General features: G+C 40.8%; 1 protein-coding gene and 2 long non-coding RNA genes across 7 annotated transcripts in view; 1 reads left to right on the forward strand and 2 right to left on the reverse strand.

The window, feature by feature from the left end:
• Nucleotides 1-15,000, reverse strand: part of rhbdl3 (rhomboid, veinlet-like 3 (Drosophila)) — a 109,469-nt gene that overhangs the window by 73,096 nt on the left and 21,373 nt on the right. The gene's annotated exons all lie outside the window — the stretch shown is intronic.
• On the forward strand, nt 6,468-8,347 carry LOC139070780 (uncharacterized). Its single transcript, XR_011521237.1, has 2 exons — nt 6,468-7,871; nt 8,217-8,347. It is a non-coding gene; the product is annotated as an uncharacterized lncRNA (long non-coding RNA).
• On the reverse strand, nt 7,866-10,842 carry LOC139070779 (uncharacterized). 2 transcript variants are annotated; one of them, XR_011521235.1, is made up of 4 exons: nt 10,075-10,842; nt 9,454-9,546; nt 8,868-9,321; nt 7,866-8,772 (listed from the first exon to the last, which is right to left on the reverse strand). It is a non-coding gene; the product is annotated as an uncharacterized lncRNA (long non-coding RNA). The 2 variants fall into 2 exon arrangements; XR_011521236.1 differs by having other exon boundaries at nt 8,715-8,729.

Consider the following 15,000-nt stretch of genomic DNA (forward strand, 5'->3'; position numbering starts at 1 on the left):
GTGCAGCCACAGAAAAAGCTCTGCCCACACTCACCTTCAGCTGTGTCCTGGGGACCAAGAGAAACAACAGATTTTCAGGTTGAAGCGCCAGAGGCGAAACATAAAGCCGCATGTTAGCCAGGTACACTGGAGCCAAACCATTCAATAATTTAAAAAACATCCAATAATCTCCTCGCAGCCTTCTGGACTAGCTGGAGGTGAGCTAAGGCGCTGTGACTCACTCTGTATAGGACAGAGTTACAGGAGATCAGGCGCAAAGTTATGAGCACAAGCACGATTTCAAGGTTGCATCCAGACAAGCATGATTTAACCTTAGCCAAGTGTCTCAGATGATAAAAGGAAGATGTCATGACTCCATTTATGTGACCTCTAAAGCAAAAGGCACTGTTGATTTTCACCCCTAAATTGACATCTGAATCACTCACGTTGGTGTAGCCCATGGTTATTTTGACATTTTTTATAGTTGCTCTGGGTAGTTTTTCCCAGTTAATTTTACTCCTTGTGTCAGGCCGGGAAAACTTTCATGACTTTGTGAACTCTCCCGGGATTTCCTGGAAATCCCGGGAGAGTTCAGGGAGTATAAAAGGGTGGAGGACTCAAATGTTTGAAAAGCCTGTGTGAACAAAGAAGCTCACGGTTGCTGCAGGTAATTCTCTTGTTTTCGCCTTTTGTATTTGAGTGTCATTCTTTTCCCTCGTTGCCATCTCATATGCTGAAATGTTCTGCAGCTTGTGGATGTGCTTTGGAGAGACTCATGATTTGTATGTGATTGTAACCTGGGAACTGGTGAATAGCTGTTTAGCTGTTAGCCACAAGCTAAAGCTGGCTAACAAAGAGTGCTGTTGGGTTACTACTTTTTTCTGGCTCAATTGTTTGAATAAGAGCTCTTGCTTCATTTTTATTTTATTTTTCTTGTTTCATTTATCTTATCACTTTTGATTGTGGATTGTTTTGCCTAACCAGTTAAGGAAGGCAAAGTTAATCATGTACATGTGGATTTGTTAGAATTAGATTAGAATGTATTTGACAACGTAGATTTATGTATGGAAAGGTTAAAGGGTACCATGAATGTTAATATGTGGTCCTGTTTATGCAGGCCAGGTCTTTTGGCTGCGATCATTGATTAGATGACCCGATACTGTTCCTTTTCCACTTGATGGTGAGCTACCACTAGGCTGAGCCCAGGCCTAGAGAACCTAATCATTTTCTGCTGGTGTGGTAGGAGTTGCTGTTGGTACAAGCTAAACGCTTTGGAGACTTCACACAGAACCGGTTTGATCTTTTGGACTCCTTCGTATCTAATGGACTCAGTAACGGGCAATGTCTGAAATCGGGAATAACCTTCTTGGACAGATGAGTACAAGCTTAAGACTCTATGTTTCAACTAACTTATTGATCTTTGAAAGTGCACTGCTGTAAATATTGTAAATAACAAGGGAACTAATACAACACATATGGTTGCACAGCAAGTCTTGTTCTCTTGGTTTTTTAAGCACAACTCAGTGTAAAGCCTCCCTGAGGGAATTTAGTCTCCTGATCGTTCTAGTCTTTCATTCTACATTACAATAAGGGTCAATTAGGTAATTCATATACATATATGTTACATTGGGATTTAACTCACCAAAATTAACCATAGAGGCATCAGTGTAATGATTGGGATCAAAGAGCAGTGCTTCCATATTGCGTTCGCTTATACACAGAAAGTTGACTTCAGCCAAACCATCGAAAAACTTTGCGATTGGTTGAACACCGGACTCATCCAAAAGAAAATACAGCCTACAGTCGCCAGCACACAGGTGAAAAGCAATATCATGCTTCTGTATGGTATATCATCCAATGGCAGAATGTACAGAAAAAACAGCAGGGGTCCCTATTTCGAGCCCTGCGGAACACCCTGGGGAGATGGGAGAAATCAGAAGAGAAACCACCTGTACACACACCATTCATTTTGAATGATAGGACCAAAAACATTTTAAAGCCAGGCCAGTAATTCCAACATACTGCTCACGAAGATGCAACACGCTGTTGTCCACCATGTCAGTGGTAGCAGTCTGATCCAATAAAACAAGCAGCACAAGCCTGCTGCCATTGGTTTGCAAGAAGAATGTCGTTCAAGACCTTCAGCAAAGCTGTCTCAGTACTGTGCAGCGGTTTAAAACCAGTGCATCAATAAGTCCGTTTTCACTGGACTGCAACTGTTCGACCGAACAGCTTTTGCAGCAGAGTTCCGCAATTGCTTTGAAATGTTTCTGAAGTTCCCCGAGAGAGTGTCGCTGTTCCAGGATTGTTTGGAATCCTTCTCAATTCCGTTTCCATGGGTCCATAAATGCAAAAATAATCAGAAAAACTTGTGAGGGGTTCGTGACCATTATGTTAACAAAATAAACATTTTTATTGGCGGTAAACTGACAATCAAATTAAGAAAAAAACCAAAGCAGTTTGTTTGGAATGGAGTTTTGCATCCCTCATGACTCAAGCATGAATAATACTGTTCATAAAAGTGTAGAATTAGCTAATATTTTCTTTATTTTAATATCTTCACCAGCACAAAAAGCACCATTTAAAGCTTGTTCTTGTAGGGATGGTAACATAAAAGGAACTGCAGAAGCTCTCTGCTCACATCAAAAATGCATCTAAGTTTTACCATCACTGGGACAAACTCCACCAATATGACATTAGCCTCCATCAGAGGATCATAAACGCAGCATCTGCCTAGTATATGCTCACTGAATACAGCCAAAGAGCAGCTGAAGGGAATGTAATTCACTCCTGTGTGAAAACACTCCAGGACTCACTAAAACATTCCTGCTAAACTCAATATAATAAAGCAAGGAGAGGCTGATGAAATGGTATTACTTTCTTCTAGTTTCTTGTTTACATGTTGTGGTTTTGTCCAAGGCTACTTCAGCACTTTGGGCCTGTAAGACGACACAGAGGGTAAAGGACGGGAAGGCTCTCTGAAAGCCAAACACGGTCTCAGAGAGGAAACAATCACGGTACTAAAACAGCTCTGAATATTAGTTATAACTTCTAGTACATTTACAGCTTATGAATCTATAATACTACATAGGATCTTTTCAAATAGCAAAGTGCAGATTTTTAAAGATCTAATAGAGTATATAATGTATATATATATATATATATATATATATATATATATATACATATATATGTGTGTGTGTGTGTGTGTGTGTGTGTGTGTGTGTGTGTGTGTGTGTGTGTGTGTGTGTGTGTGTGTGTGTGTGTGTGTGTTTGTGTGTGTGTGTGTGTGTGTGTGTGTGTGTGTTAGGGCTGCACGATATTAGGAAAACCGGCAATATTCAATAACAATGATTAATATTGCGATGACGATATTACTTGCGATAAATAAAAACTTAACTCAGGAACAAAAATAATCAGAAACAAAGAAATTAAAAAAATCATAAAAATGAGAAAAGCAAAAGATGTGAGGAAAGTGAAAAATAAAACGAACAAGAAAAGGCAATCAGTGGATCCCAGGAAAAGCAGAATCAGCAGAAAGAGCAGAACAAAGCTAACTCAGGTGTTTGCTAACCATCAAAGTTAAGTGCCGTCTGCCTCGGGGGGCGGGCATCTAACCTAGGAGAACCCACCCAATTGGCCAAACGGGTGAAGAGCTCTATTTGATTTGTTAAAAAAACATAATGCTTCCGTTTCATTGACAGAATGCATTATGTGCAGCAAACATTTGAGCTGACCATTCATTGTGATATTATCTGTTCTTTGCGATATGCATATTGCGCATGCTGATATCGCGATAACGATACATTTGCGATATATTGTGCAGCCATTATATATATATATATATATATATATATATATATATATATATATGTAATATACATGTGTGTGTGTATAGTCTTCTTCAGTGAAGAAGACCTTTTTTGTTCAAACGTCAGTTCTTTTTGTTTGCACCTATTAAACTATATTCAGAACCAGTTAGCTCCAGCCATTCTTCTTTTTTTCTAAGTACAACAATGATTTATAAATGACACAACAAAACCTTTGGCTAGAAACACAATCTCATCTTCTACCTGGCAAGCCATCATATGTAACTTTATTGTCTGGCCATGACCCATGAGCTCAGCGGAATCAACAGTTGTCAAACTGTCTCTGCAGGCAACTGGACAGCACCAGAACACACTAGGCAGAGTTGGGGAGAATACTTTGTAAATGTATTTAGGTACTGAATACATGCTTTAAAATGTATTTTGTAACATACTCCATTACATAAGTTAAATAAGCTGTCTTGCTATTCCTGGTACTGCATTCTAAATATGCGTTGCTAGCTACTCCTGCAGGAAAACAGAGGGCATATTAACGCTAAACTTTATGTACTGACTAGGAAAAAATAAACAAAACAGTTGAATTATTTTTGTTGCTATATTAAAGTGTCAATCGATTATTTATTTGTTTCTGTGATAAAGTGAAACCTTTCTGCAGGAGCTTCTAACCAACTCACAGTGCGTTTATTTGCAAAAACAAAGTATTATTTTGATTTTTATGTTTTATGTAGTTCTTTCACGATGTGAGGGCGGAAAGCCTCGTTGATTGACATCCGTGGCAGTCCAATCATAGTGCTCTACTGGTTTGGTGAGCCAATCACAGCACTCTGTTGGTGGGCATGATGTTACTGATACAAAGATGGAAACGGCTAGTTTAAAACGACTTCATAAACTTTAGACTGTTTCCACTTGGTTTTTTTTTTTGACTCAAGAGCAGATAGAGGTCCTTAAGTTTATTTAGAAAATGACGCATTTGCATCTTCTTTGAGGGAGTATGGCGGACTGTCGCGTTGACTGACTTCCGTAACGGTGAGTACATCACATTGTTTGTTATTCAAATACATACGGAGACAGTTTGAAAGACAACCGTAGATCCCGCCCTATGCCTGAGAGCCGTCAATGAACCATGGCCGGACTAATTGGCCTACCATGCTAGGGACAGCAAACACAAAGCAGAGACACACATTGCCCGAAATGTTTTTATTCATCTTTCGGGTGGAAAGAGGAAAATACACAAGTATTCCAATGGTATTACAAAAGTAAGTGTTTTCTAAATGCCATGTTTACCATGTAACATGTATTCTAAATACACAATTTTGGCACACAGTGTTGGGCAAGTTACTTCAAAACTGTAATGCATTATTTATTACTTGTTACCCTCATTTTAAAGTAATTCATTACATTACAATATTACTGATTTTAAAATGTAAGGCATTACACTACTTTTGCATTACTCTAAGTTGCTTTCACCAAAACTACTTCAGTATGAGTTTGGTAATCTGATGCCTGGTGAACTCATGACACATCCGGTGGAAGGTGATGTGGTGTCTGAGCTAGGATTGCTGTTAAAAACAGATCTTTAGAAGGATTGTTTATGTAATAAATGCAACAACAATCTGTACTCTTAGATTGCTGCCATCTTAGATTAACTGAGCAGCGAGTGAGGTGGTGGGGGCTCCAAGCCTATTTGCCTTGGTCCCCAAATGCCTTGATACGGCCCTGGATGTGGGACTGACTTCTGGGGTGATCTGATTCTATCACTTGTATAAATATTAAATGCTTATATATTATTGCTTTTCACTGGTAAAAATGTGTATTGGGGATAAATCTACCCACTTTTTTCTTTTCAAGCACTTTGTTTTGTTTTCTTGATTTTATTTGAATAATTTCCTGCCCTTTCTCTCTCTAACCGTCCTGCATGCTGCATGTTTTCTCCGTCTTCCAGAAAAAACTGTTTCCTAGACTTCCTACTTTCTAACTAATCAGCCAAAGGGATCTTCACATGCGCTGCGCTTCAGCAGCAATGAGTTGAAATCACCGGAGCCCAGATTAACTCAGCTGAGGCAAAGCACGGCAGAAAAGTACAGAATACCAGAGAATATGCGCTGATATGAACGATCGCAGGTGAATTATTTTGTTTTAGTGGAGCGATTTTGTGAATGTTACAGCGGCCGCGTGCAGGACGCAGCTGAGCCGTTACCGCGGCGTCCTCTCTGCCCGCAAAGCTGAGTCCATAAATGACGTAATATATGCAGATACTGGAACTTTTTTCGGGTTTCCCGCAATTTGAATTTTTAAGAAACGCAGCTTGATTCTGGCTTTAAAAATGTGTTGTAATTACCGCGTTACTGACAATTGTACGGAGTAAATATTACCAATTTCTTTCCCTGTAATGCCTTACATTACAGCAAAAAGCAATGCATTACAGTAATTAATTACTTTTGTACCGCGTTACTCCCAACACTGATGGCACATGTATTCCATTTCTCCCCAACACTGGAAATGGACATTGTGACGTATTCATCGCTACAGAAATGGGACAGTCCACCATACGGAGAAAGGAGAAGAGAATGCAAGTAAATAATTCTTGTAAATAAAGGACTGAAGTACCTCTATGAACATCTTTTGTACATTTGTTCTGTGTATTCCTTCGAATGTCATTGCTTGCTTGCAGCATAGTAGAGATTTGTTTTTACCCTTTAAGCTGCCAAGTTTCGTCTAATGCCGTAGCCTTCCTCAGAGAACCGCCGATGTCGGTGGAATCACTTCCTTCTCCCTTTATCTGCGGGCAGCAGAGGATGATGTCACCGTTTAACGCCTGCCCCCTCAAGGTCGCATGAGCGATCTAATGTGTAGACTCCACCATCCATGTTCATGATTCTGGGTCCACGTCTCCTTATTTCTATAGCTTCTTTGATCCATCTTCTGTATTTCTGTTGTTCTGTGTTTATGATCCGTGTTCCAGCCCAGTTCGTTGTATGACTTTCTCCTGTGCAGTGGTCTGTCACAGCGAATTTCTTTATTGTACTTCCTCTTTCTTGTTTTGCTGCTCTTGTGTGTGTTCAGCTCGTTTCCCTCTCACACTCTTCTCTATGCTCTGCATTTCGTGTGTTGAGTTGGCGTCCGGTTTCTCCTATGTATATTTAATTGCAGAGTTTGCATGGTAGTTTGTAGGGATGTAAGAAAATATCGATATGGCAATATATCATGATATTGTTTCCTGCAATATTATATCGATATTCAAAAGCTGTGTATCGAATTTTGGGAAGAATTCACATGCAAACATTTGTGTAATTTCATTTTCTTTGGTGCAATTCAAATTTAATCAATTTCCCTCTGGGATTAATAAAGTATTTTTGAATTGAATTGAATTTGAAAAAGCCGACTTCTAGTTGGCAGCAGTGTGCAGTGGGTTTTGCTTCCACTATTGAAATGTAAATCTCTTTATTATGGTTCAGATACATCACGATAAACATGTTAAGTATCATTTTGGGCAGTTTATTGAAATTTCCTACAAGAGATTCAGTCTAAAAACATTGCTACTATTGTCTGGCTGAATGTATCGCAATATATCGTGGTATATCGTATCGTCTCCCCCGTATCGTGATGCATATCGTATTGCCAGAATTTCACCAATACACATCGCTAGTAGTTTGTATGTGACTCCACTCTTTGCTCTGCTGATATCTTGTCTTTTGTGTGTACTAGTCTTTTTGGTTAGATTAGTTTAAAGATATACATCTTTAAAGTGCATGTCAAGTGTGCCTCAGAGTCTTACCCCACCCACGTATCAATTTTGAAAACTGCAACATTAGTAGGCGTTGCCTGGAGGACCGAGAGGACGGAGCCGTGGCAGTGACGAAGAGACGGCTAACTAGACGAAGCTAGCTCCCTTCACTCTGAGCAGTCATTAGAAGTGGAGGACGTTTCTCCCCCTCCTTACCCAGACACTCGAGAAGAAAGGGACCAAGTCTATTTGGAGGAGACAAGCGGACATGAGCCTTATTGTTTTGAGCTTGTGAGTTGCCTGAAATTACTGGAACCGACCCAACAGACCCATCTCTGAACGTAAGTAGCCGTTAGCCATAGCATTGGATTAGCTGCAGGGTTTGTCTCCATGGCCCTAAAAAGCTAGTATTCAGCATGTTTTAGAGATTTATCTGCATCAACACACCTGGTTTTAATCAGCAACAAACAGCTGAGCTGCTTAACAGCTTATCTAACCTGTTAAAGCAGGAAAATCCACTGAAACGTGCTGGATAGCAGCTCTCCAGGAGATCTGGGCTCAAGCTAGTCTGCTGCATAAAGTTATGAAAATATCCCATGAGAAAATTATTCTGTAATGTGTTCAGCCCATTAAAACTGCCCTGATTTCATTATTTATTTACTGATACTAGCTGCTCTTGGTTGCAGGTGATCCTCTGGTGTCTGCAGCTGGTCTCCTGCTGATGTCGTCGGGATCAGGAGCTTCCAGAAGAATGTGCCTTTCAATGACTCTTTCCCCCTTATTTGTTATATTAATTAAATAAATCTCAATTTATATATTTCCTGTTTTTGTTCATGTCCATAAATACTTAAACATGCTTGAAATTAAAACGAGCTTTTAACAGTGAGGTGCTAGTTTAATTCATCACAATAGAGCTAGTTAAACATGCGACAATGTGATAATTCAATTAATGTAATTTATAAATATCCATTAAAATATCAAAACTGGAATCAAAATGAGATATTTGGCAGCACAAAAAACTTGTCAAACACAATATTTATTATAATAATTGTAGGCAGACAGGAGACAGAGCTGATGGAGGTTCTCAGTCATCAAAGGATGGCTGAAGGCTTTCCAGGAACAGGAGATGTGGTGTTGTCTCTTCTCTCTATTCTGCCTGATGAGCTGATAGGTTACAGGTGTGTGAGGACATCCTCATGCTGTCATAACCAGATGACAGGAGTTATCAGGTGATCAGCCAGGCTAATGATGAGATGCAGAAAGAAAACAAATCATGCAGAAAGAAAACAAATCCAGGACAGTGTACAGTAATAAAAATAATATGTGGTGTTGCTTACCTTATGTGCTCTTATTGAGTATTAACGTGTGCCTGCCTCATGGTGTAGAGTCCATATTTTGCTGAGTGTCCTGCAGTAATGCAGGTTATTAGTTAATTTACTTTTGATAGCAAAAACAAAATATTTAATTTAAAAGTTATTTACCAGGTGAATCAGCTCACACGTCACCACCTGGTGGTGACCACCAAGTGTCACAGGGCCAGAATCAGTAGCCTCCTTCATGATGTAATCACATACTTATTTAATTGTTAATATCTTAAAAATTCAGAAATGTTTTAATTTTTTTTTACCTTGAACAGTTCACTGAGCTTGCACTGTCACTGAGGTGGAAGCTGGAATCAACAGCAGACACCTCACACCGTGGTCTTTTCAGGAGGTGTGGATGCTCTGGGACCTTCTGGAAGATGAATTTCTGTCATGGTCCCTGTGTCACAAGACACTGAGGCTGTGAGCTCTATAAAAACAAAGAAGCAGCACATTTATAAATGTTTAAAAGAGCATAAAATCACTTGTAACAATCTGTAAAACAAATTAAAACTAGAAGGTAATAAAATGTTTACATAGAAGATTATTAAAAATAATTCACCTTTGCTACGGGTAACACCACGTCAGCCTGGACAAGTGCATTCTTGCAGATTACTAAATCAGTCTGACAGCCAGTGTCTTGGGTAGATTTAGCCTGAAAAAAAAAATAGAAGCACATTGATGTTTATAAAGTCAGATAAAATACAAAAGAAACTGTCCCATATAGGCGCTTTATAACATTCCTAGTGTGTGATGTTATTATAAAGTAAAAGTCAGTCACATATGATGTGGAGACCCTGAAATGCGACCTCCTGAACAGAATTCCTCACGGAACCGGGTCACGCTGTGCTAGATTTCACGCTGTAATGATGTCTGTCAACTAGTGCTGCGTCAGTTTAGAGTCACTGTTGCTGAATTACCGACTGACACAAAAACAACCCGAATTTTCTCTGAGCCTGACAGTCATGTGGACCGTTTTGTCGGCCAGGGCTTCGAGATATGTTCCGATTCGCCGCTGATTCTAACCTTACATCCCGTTCCACATTTTGTGAACTTGACAAAATAGCCCGAAGGCAGTGCAGACTGATATTAGCTAAATGGAGTGAACCACGTCTCTCAAACTTTGCATTTAGGTAGGAAATTGTCTTTAGAAGATGTTAAAACTTTTATTTAGCTTACTCACCTCAGACTGTAGCCCGTCATGGTGGGGGAGCAGAGTCGGTGGGCTGCATCTAAATCGCGGAAGAGCCACGGTGGGCACAGCCTCCCTCTTGGAACGGAGACGTGCAGAATCGCGGGTAAAATGCTGGTTGCAAACTACAGCACCAGGCGGGAGCTGAATCTTTTCCAGACACGCAACCACTGGCGCCTAATTTCTAAGTCCAGCGGAAAGGAGTGCAACCCGACAGAGCTCCGCAACCATACTACACTACACCATCTCACCATGCTAACACGATATGGAGCACTAAACCCGAACTACTTTCCTAATTACACTAACAGCCAAACAGTAACTAAACTACAATATCCAACAGCCAAGCTAACACTAAATAAGTATGTATAACACTAAAAGCTATGCTAAAGACTAGGATATGCTAATGCTATATGCTAATGCTGAACTACGGCTAGCCTCCTACACTCTCATGCAAATCCAACTCCCAACTCGCCACAAGGCGTGGCCGAGACTCCCGATGCTTTTATAACGTTGACACAGAGCTGCTACGTAGTACTCTACTGGATTACGTAGTATCTTACTCTTTAGCCATTGGCTAAAATTTATTCAAAATGAGTCAAATTCTATGTTTTAAGCTGAAGGTGGAGCTATACTGTGGTATTTAGGCAGAATTTTTAATTTTTTAAGAAAATGCACCAAAATGCTAAAATAATGAATACACACATTTAAAACACTATTAGACACTCATTTATACAGTTCATCAGCAAAAAAAAGTTAATTTAGACGTTACTTGCTCTTTAAACAGCATCTGTCCTACAAGCATAAAATATAAAAGGAGCTCAGAAACTACAACAGCTATTTTATTTTTGGGCTTAACTTGACTAAAACACAGTATTAAAAACAAGAACTGTGATAAATCAAGCACAGTAAGGAATCCTAATCACTAATCCACACATGGTAAATAAAGAAATACATCTCATGCCATTGTGATGCAGTCATTAATAATGTGAATAATTCTAACTATCTAGATCTTGTACTAAAACACACTGATCTGGGAAAACTGTGCATAAAAAAGCAGCTTACAACTAACTTATAGGAGTTTATGTTCAGGAATGTAATCGGAGTGAGTTTGACCTTTAAAGGTGCGCAGTGGGGTCATGCATGCCAAATGAACGAGTCTGCAGGAATAAACAGGCTGAGTGTGGATGTTTTTCTAAATGAAAAGAGGAAAGACGTGTCGGTGGAGGATTGAGAACAGTCCGACATCAGTCAGCTTGTTTCTACAGAAGGGCTGAAACATGAGCTCCCAGACAAAGTGAGGTCATAGCCTGAAGCGACACAGCAATCACACAACATGTAGCCTCAGAGAAATCAACCCCACAAACTCCTCCATCAACACCTAGAGCTGAAGCACGTCTGTTATCTCCACAGTTGGTGTCACACCTGGACCACCAGGGCTGTTCTGGCCCAAAACAGGAATTCTCCAGTCAGTGATGTCATGCTAGGTTGTTCTTATTACTTAGACCCAGTGTAGGCTGGTCTAGTGAGCGGGGCCCAGCCAGCCGCGGGGCGTTTCTGCTTGGGCTACAAAAACGCCTTAGTGGGGGTTAATGTTAGCCTAGTGAACTAGACCAAATTCTTGCTTTTCAAAGTTTGGTCTAGGCATGCTCCATTGGAACCTCCGCAGCTCCTACCAGGACTCTGGCTAGCCAATCACAGCTCTCTAGAGGGGTTTCAAACACATAAAGAGCTGTGATTGGTCCATAATGGTGGGCCAATCATAGTGCTCTATCTGCTTAGTGAACAAATCACAGAGCTTTATCCGCTTTGTGGGCCAATCAGGGCACTCTATATGCCTGGTGGGTGGGATGATGCAACAGAGTGAAACAAGAGTATGTCACATTCATTGTCCAGTGGAATGCGGAGATCATTTGAAAGACAACGGTAGAGCCCGCCCCACAACCGAGAGCCGTCAATGGAGCGTTGCTAGACTAAATAATACATAGGTTAATGTAGCTTCTCGCCAGCCAATCAGAATGGGCATCAAAATGCGTAATTTTCCCTGCTAGACATTAGTCAAAATAAAAGTCTAAACTAACCGACTGTGTCACACTGCCATGGCAAAATAAAAGCCGCCACACCTATTGAATGCATTTTGTTGATGTTTTAAAAGATTTTGTAATGACTCCAACTTGTTTGTTCTGTTTGGGGTCTTTATTCTGGGTCACTGTTGGCCACAACCCACGTCTTAACTCCAGTTAAAACAATGTTAATGATCTCCGTTCAAACTAGCTTATTTTCTCTTTCTACACGACCGAACCGGAGCTCTACACAACAGGCCAAGAACACCCCCTCCAACATAAAAGTCTAACCCTGACAAATCCTAACCCGTTACACTATAGTAAAACAATGAGATATATAGCCTTAATTTGTGCACCAATACTAACCATAATCGTAATTTGAAATGAATTTAAATATCATGAAATGTTTAAATTTGACTTTATTTTGAAAAGCCACTGGCTCCTTCCTGTCTAGCTGCAGTGCTTCGGGTGCGCATCTCATGAGAGACAGTCCGAAGTAGAGGAGAAAAATCTGTGTCTCGCCTTATTGACAGTCTCCCGTTTCCAGTTTGATATTAGTATAAACTGTGGATAAAGCAGGAGGCGGGACTTAAACTCAGGTTTGGGTTCGGAGAGCGTGGAGCACGCTCACGTCAAACCAGCAACACAAAATGAAAGGGCAGGGCGAGCACAGATGATCGATAACTGTATGAAAAGAGACAGAGAACAGAAAGATGAGCAGAGAAGATGTGAGCAGAAGAGCCGGGAACATCCGTGTTGACCTTTGATTCTGTAGCCAGAGCCTGATCGGTTTCCACTTTGTGGACACCAAACACATTGGTCCAGTGATCTACAGGTAAAGCTGTTCTTCTATCCATCATTTGAGTTCACCTTGTGGCCTGGAGCTGTCCACTTCACCATGAAAGTTTAAGGAGAAATAAATTAGGAAAGCTGGTTCCTGACGATCAGCTTTTACAGATTTAGGAGGCCGACCCAGGTTAGAACAAAGTTGTCAGTGAGGAATTTTTCCCACCTCATTCACAAGACTGTGGGCTAAATCCTAATTTATACTTCAAAGTTGATCAACTAAATTAATAAACAGACAAATCCATCCCTAGTTCTGACATTCCTTCAATAAAGAATCCAGCTGTCAGATCGACTGAGGAGGACCGGGGTGACAGCAGCAGTGGACAGATGTAGCGTCCAGAAATGGTCAGTTGTCATCTACAGTTGACCTCTCCAGTATCGGGTCATATGGAGACATATGTCTTAACTGGAACCTTTAACCCCCAAATTCCACTACCTCCGCTCCGCTCCGGCACGAACTCCGCAGCAAAATCGGTCCCGTTGTAGTCAATCAGAGCAATTCCACTACTGTGGCCATGCTGCGGCAGTGTGGTGCAGTGCGCCGCCCTCTGTTCCGGCATCCGGCAAAAGTAGAATCTATCCTATTTTTGCCGGACGCCAGAGCACCTCCGCAGTCAATGGACAGGAATCACAACCGCCCAACAGGAAAGGGAGCAAGCACAATTTCCGTTTTTCACAATAAATCGATAAACAAAAGGCGTTTTTTGTTCCATATGCACAGGTTTAACAACTTTTAACAACTATCAATGGCGGCTGAAGTTTAAATGCACAAAATTAAGCCATAAATACAGTTTCCACTATCAAAGTAGTCACCCTTTGTTGATCCAAACACTGCTGATCTCTCAACACAAATGATGGGCAGATTAAACAGTTCATTTCGATGCTTCTCCCACACAACGGGTGTTTGGATCTAACTTCCGCGTTTATTGCTCGGACTGTATCACAAGATCTCGAAAATCCCGCGCATGCTTGTTTACGCACCTCCGGTCTCCACACCGGAGCGGAGCCGTTGTAGAGCGGGTACCAGTAAAAATTGAGTTTGGAAGCGAGCGGCTGCAGAAGGCGGGGGCGGACCGGAGGTAGTGGAATTTGGGGGTAATTTGCAAGAAAGATGCTGTTGCTTGACCAAGGCCCCTCTCAAGTTTCCTCTTATCTTTATCTGCTTTGCTTCACAGAACAAGAAGAAAGAACTTTAATAAGAATGAACCGTTATAATAACGAATACTGAATGATGCGATGGAATACGTAAATAATCATATGGTTGAACGAATAATAATGGCAGAAGGATAATAACAATGTTTTGATTAATCTGTGCTTAAATTACTGAAGTTGAAATGAATATTATTACGTTGTGATCAGTAAAGTTTGATTTAACAAGTGAATCACTTATCTACTGACAGCTGACACAGTCAGACACGTGACGATGACAAGGTTAAACTAATCTCATGACTCATTGCTTTCTGTTCCACAAATCAGAGCTCGTGTATCTCAGCAAGGTGTGGTTTCTGAGGTTTGTTGGCAAAACCCATTTACTTGTAAGATTCTGATTTGTCAGTAAGTCAAAACATGGCCATTATTAAAACAGAATCACTTCCTTGTGATTCAGTTGAGCCTAACTCTGGACTGGCCATCGGAGGAAAACTCTTCTCCCATCGCATCTTTTGACAAGCTGTCAAAACCTGTTGCACACTACAGCTGACCACAAATGGTTCCTTCAGAATAAAGCTGACCCAGCTCCAACTCCTTAAGAGTCCTTCCATAGATGCAAATAACTACCTGTCGTGACCTGGAGACAACTCTAAGACCGGTCTAGTGGTGCTGCGGTTTCTCCTACGGGCTGTGGTACCTTTGGGGTCCACGGACTTCAACACATTCCGGATCTACCACGAGGGTCTTCGAGAGGGTACGTAGACACGACAGATTGCGTCTGATGTGGTTTTAGAAACCCTCACTTATAGTTTATAGCAGACCAATTCAATCCCACTAAGAACCCAGTTTCTCCAGATACGAT

Source organism: Nothobranchius furzeri, chromosome 7, assembly GCF_043380555.1.
Source record: "Nothobranchius furzeri strain GRZ-AD chromosome 7, NfurGRZ-RIMD1, whole genome shotgun sequence".
Lineage (NCBI taxonomy): Eukaryota > Metazoa > Chordata > Actinopteri > Cyprinodontiformes > Nothobranchiidae > Nothobranchius > Nothobranchius furzeri.